This window comes from Nothoprocta perdicaria, unplaced genomic scaffold, assembly GCF_003342845.1.
Source record: "Nothoprocta perdicaria isolate Ctin4 unplaced genomic scaffold, notPer1 scaffold_40, whole genome shotgun sequence".
Lineage (NCBI taxonomy): Eukaryota > Metazoa > Chordata > Aves > Tinamiformes > Tinamidae > Nothoprocta > Nothoprocta perdicaria.
This window is the reverse complement of record NW_020455644.1, coordinates 2,679,779-2,685,778: the sequence shown is the minus strand read 5'-3', so window position 1 is coordinate 2,685,778 and position 6,000 is coordinate 2,679,779.

Genomic DNA, 6,000 nt, shown 5'->3' with positions numbered 1-6,000 from the left:
CAGTTAAAAAAACATCTCTTGACTACCTCCATCCTCCCATTCCTCCATCTTCCAAAGATTTCTCTCAGCTTTCCTGATTAGATAGAAGGGAGTGATAACGTCTCTTAATGGATATTTCACTGGGCAGAAAGGAAGGAACTGTACAGACAAGCCCAGAGAAAGAAAATGTACAGACAAGCCCACAGAACACAAGAAGTGCTGAAGGAGACAACTGTGATTCTATGAGGCTGGGAAAAGAGAAGCACCCAGTGCTCAAAAGCTTTCCAGCTTTTGMATAAAGCACCTTGGCTGGGGAGAAATACTGCAAACTTCATGCCCACCCTCGCTTCATCACCAAGTGTCCTCACGCAGGAACAGCACACCAGTGTTGTTGGCCGAAGCAGCGTGGGGAAGTGCATCAGGTAGCTCTTCCCATTCCCCCCGAGATGCCGTCCCCTTTCTCCAGCAGTTCCCTTTCAAGATGACGCCTGGCTTGCAGGGAGTCCTTACTCTGTGAGCACGGGTATCCTCTCTTCACAACTTTTGGGCTGAAGTCACTCTTTAAAAGAAGCCTTCAGAAACAAATTGTTTAGCTGGTGAGCAAAGCAGAGACCCCAAAGACAGTAGGTACTCATCTACCGATAAAACATTCAGGTTTAGCGTGAGAGAAACTTGCTACTTGATTTCACCTTCTAAACTTGTGGGTGATGGTGCTGCTGACAGGGCATCCTCGGTCTCCAGCTCTTCATGCCCTTTGGTGCAGATGTGGAGGAGTGGGGCTTTGCTGAACATCCCTTCTCTTCCCTCTGTGCTCAGCGCTCGTGCCGGAGCCTCGGGAAGCCTCTGCGGGAAGGTTCCACAAGAACACAGAGTCACCCAGCTCTTTTCTTTCTTTATTTTTTTATTGAAAGCTTCATCAAAGAAAACAGAAAGTTTAAACCTAACATCCACTGATCTACAGAAAGCCCCAGGAGTGGGAAAATGGCAGCTATTTGGATTGTGGTACAAATGGAAAACATCAAAAAAAAAAAAAAAAATCATAGCAGTACAGATCTTTCAAAGACATTCTGAGACATCAGTACACAGATGCCCATATAAATAAGATTCATAATTTAAGGTATCACAGAGGTTTTGTATTCTACATTTTGGCTCCAGTGAGGTCTGTAAGGGCTTTAAAGAACCTCTGTCCCATTTGYGTGATGCATGTTTTCTTGATAGGAAGTTCATCTACCTTCAGCGCTGCTTTGATTTTTCTTACAGACAGAATCTGTTCATTCTCCTTTAAATAGGAAAACAATTAAAAGTTCCTATATGAATTCTATATGCTTCCTGGTTTCACATACAGTTGTTTTGCCTCCAAAACACAGCAGAATTTTCTGCTAAATTTAGCAGATAGCAGAAGGTAGCAGAATTTTCTGCTTCTAAAATACCACCAAATCCATGAAATTATTATCCAAGATAAAGACACTTAAAGGCAGAGAATTAATGTCTGGCAGATAGTTTCTTAAGGACAATAGATCCAGATCTTGGAAGGTTATAAGCTTATACCTTACAGGATTTTAGCCCTACGAGGAGAAATGGATCTGTGAACCTGTCATAGGCTGACATTCTTCACTTCATTACACATTTTTATTAAGGTTGAAAGAACTCAACTGTCACTGGTGGGGAATTAAATCCAGAACAACGGAAACACAAGCAAGATTTTTTTTTTCTCACAATGGAAAGCAAACCTCATATTATTCTTTTTTTTTTTTTGACAGCTTTTTTTCTCATAGTTTTTTAATTTAACAACATTGATAAGGGGGACAAGAAAAGGTCTCTTCTGCCTGCTTTGAGGCACAAAGGTGAATAAATCTCTGGGGTGCATACAGCATTCTAGTCTGTTTGAGTGACAGGAGCAACACAGAAAGTTGGTGCTGCTTTGAGGGGAAAATAACTCTCCTTGCACTGTATCTCTGTTGCTTGCTGAGATTCTAGAAATCTGTTCCACTGAAGGAGAGGAGAAGTCTGCTGCTCACTTGTCCCTCCTTCTGAAAAAGTGTGCGCGCATGATTGTGTATATGCATATTAGAAATGACAGGAATCATCGTTATTAAGAGACAAATGGCATTAAACAGAAAAGACTAATACGCCACATGTCAGCGTGTTTTTTTTGTTGTTTTCTGTTGCATTTCCATCACACCGTGACTGGTTTTCTTGGTTCACATGGCCTACCTAAAAGGACTGGTAAAATCCCTTACCCTAGGGTACTTCTTTTATATCAGGACCAATTTCATGTTAAATAAAGCTTTAAAAGGAAATGTTGACCATGTCTGTATCAAACATGACTATCTTCAGCTAACACATTTGGTCTCATCACTAAAAATGGATTGATTCATTACTTTAAGCACATTATCACTCTTTAGCATGACTCTTATTATAGGTAGAGTTCAGCAAGTCTGCCTAAACCTGTTTCACTCATGTCAACCTCAGCATTAAAATGAAGTGGCACGAGGAGCACCATCAAGCTTAAAATTATGAAGCAAGGCAATTTGTTAAACACTTAATATCAGTCTCATCCTTCAGTACCATAAGCAACATAATATAGATCCAAATACTATGACATATTAAAAATAAACTTTATTACAATGCAGGCTTCCTCAAATTTGCTGAGTTCTGGTACACATACATACATAAATAATACCCTTCATTTGATTTTTACTCAGGTAAAAATCCATTTGAATGCTTAAGCCCGTTCCCCATTGAAAGTTTTAAGTCCTTGCTTCCCTAATCACCAGCTTTCATTTCCCACTGTTGGGCACACATCCCCAGCAGAAGATGACACAGCGCGATGCAAGTGCTCTTAAATATGCCTCATTCTGCATTACGCTGCATTTCCCGACCAGCACGACCAAGGCAGTCTCTTGGTACACAGAACTGTGCAAGTCGGCACAAGCTAGGGACGTTTCAAGAGTCTGTTTCACTGCAAGGCAACAGGAGGACGTTCACCATTTGAGCCTGACTGTCATGGGGGAGAAGTGCTTACAAAACCAGCAGTAGAGCCAGATAAGAAGAGACCTTTGCAGTGCCCTGATCTATGCTCTGGTCAGCACGTGCTAGCACAAGGCGTTATCCTCTCTTCAGTTCCACTTTTCAGTTATGTATCCATTTTTTTTTCCCTCAGCTGTTAAGTGACGAGCCCAGGTATTCAAAATTTTCTAGCCACAATTCATACTTTTCTGACACCCTTGCTGTATTTATCCTTGAAGGTAAAGACAAAAATACCAAGCCTGAACATCCAGATTTGACTATTTACAAGAATTCAGGTGTGATGGAAAGTACATACGCAGTTCAGCTTATGGATTTGATGTTACTTCTAGACCGTGGGACCAGGCACCATGGCCTTAGACTTCTAGAGTCATTTCTGCAATCTTTCAGGAACCCTCCTGATAGCGAAAGCCAAATTGGCAAGACATAAATATTGACTTTATAAATTCGGGTCTTCAAAAGGAAAAAAATATCAAACAAATAATAATAAAMAAGTCAAAGAAAAATCTTACTAGCCAGAACATAAAGGAAAAATAGTTTTAGGTTTCAGAAGCCACCAAGTATCCCTGTCTTATGACAACACTCATGCAGCAACTGTGCTGCACTTCAACTGTTCTCATTTTTCTCATCTTTAACCTTTACAAACAAGTTCCTGCTTTGTGAGCATTTTGTATGTTCCACATAAGCTTCTTCTTACCTTATAATACATGACTGCTTATACTCAAGGCTCATATTGTTTATAATTCATACACTTTTGAGGACTGGTTCAGTGTTTTTGAAATCAGTCAGATCATCAATTGTTTTTAAGGGGTCCATTTTCTTTCCTCTTCATCTTCTTCCTCTATATCTTTGCTTTATTTCTTTTGATTTTAAACACTATCAAACATTATACCATGGCAAAAATTAAAAAGAACGATTCTAACACAGAATGCACTTGAAACACTTTAAAGTGACAGGCAGCATGATATTGTGTTTCCTGTCTGGCTTAATAAAAAAAACACCGAGATTGTTTAACTTTATTTGCTGAAAAAATAATAAAAATGTTTCTGAATGTATAAATAAAGCAGCAGAGTTCTGAATAGAAACAAGAAGGTACCTCAGCATATTCATCAGCCACATGGTAGCTACCTTGTAGCCTCATTGTTGATAGTAAATGAGACTTTTTTTTTTTTGTCACATTAGAACTAACACAGAAACAAAATGTGTTTATTTCATATTTACGTGAATTGTGCCTGGGGTTATCTCTATTTGTACAAAGAGTTCAAAGAGAGACAGAAAGACAGCGTGTGTGTGTCCTTAGAAAGGAAGAAAATAAGGCTAGGTTGATTTTTTTTTCCCTATATGCCCTCCTAAGAAAGAGGGAACCTTTATCCAAAGACAAAATTAAGTGTCACTCTCAAAAAAACAAGTAATGAGACAGCATATGAAACAGAAAGAAAAAGAAATCTTTTTCTAAATTAAAAGCATGTTGTGGATGTTGTTCTTTTACTTTGGCATCATCTGTTTTTCAGAAGCAATGGGTATCAACAACTACTTAGGAAAAAGCAGCAGTTTTACAACTTCTGAAAATCAGGCCCTCTTCCTGTAGCGAATAACCACTTGAACCCCCACTTCTCTCTTTTGCACGTTGCATAACTAGCAGCCATTTACGTGGGACACCCCCTCCCCCCTTCCCATGTTAAAAAATATGATCCTGTTTTATCAATTTAAAAAAATAATTGTGTTATTTTTTTCCCTCTAAAAGTCAGGTCAGGGAAACACAGATCTCTTTTTAGAATTGGGTGGCTGAATCAGATTGATCCAATAAATATATATGYTTTAATTAATTTATTTTTTAATGGATACCCTGTCTCTAATGCACCACAATAAATGTGGTGAAGCTTCCTCTCTCTTTGAGACGGAGGAACGTTTAAAGGTGTTTGGCTTAATTTTCATATATAGATATAAATGTATGCATGTATATATGTAAATGCTGCTTCTCTTCTGCCTCCYTAAGGAAAAAAACAATCATCTTTTGACTCGCTTCTCACCTTTTGTGTTTGAAAAAAGTAAAGATATAATCCGTATTTCTCTGTGGCAAATAACTGTCACTCCTGCAAAGGGTTTTAGTGGATTCAATTTAGTTGGTGTCTTTCTGCCTAATCAGTGATTGTCAGCCAACACATTAAGACAACGGAAATCGGAGCCGAGAAGAACAAATTTTTTAACTTCCGCCCGCGTGACAACACTCTCCGAAATCCTTTTCCACGTCGCTGCTTGCGGGGGAGAGCTAAGATGAGAGCAGAGAGCAGGGTTGCTYTTCTGCGGGCCCTAACTGGCGACTCCGGAGCACGAGCGCGGGGCTGCGGCCTGGGCACGCGGCGCCACGGCAAAGCCTGAGGCGAAGAAACCAACCTGCGGCATGGCGGAATTCACAAGGAAGACTGTTGTTGTTGTTGTTGCGGTGGAAATGCCAAAGATCAGGCAGTTGAACGGAAAAAAAAAMCAGAACTCGTCAAAATGAAGGCCCACCTGGATTGGTTAGTTGGTAACCCGCTGCCCTTGGCTTTGTGGGGTTCTCCAGAGCGCCACCACCACCAAGCACCCAGTACCAACTACGCTGAAATTTCCACTATAAACATATGCAGTATGTAAAACACCAGTGGAAGAGAGTTTAAACGAACAAGAAAGTAAGAACTGGTCCGGCCATGTAGGTCAAATAAAGATAAAAAAAAAAAAAAAAAGAAAAAAAAAAAAGAAACCTCTATCTTCTGGACTGCGTTAGGGTGTCACTTCATCTTTGGTATAAAATAGGCCATCCATAGGCTGCATTTGTTCACAACTAGGAAAGACTACAGAAATTGTCAACAATTTCTTCTATCTATTGCTTTTTTTTTGCACTTTTTTGACCATAAGCTCCTATCTACTTAAGTTTTTTTTTAATGCTCTTAAGCTAGGTTTTTGCAATGTGACAAGCAAAGCAGACTAAAAACTTCTTAAAGCTCATAAAAAAGA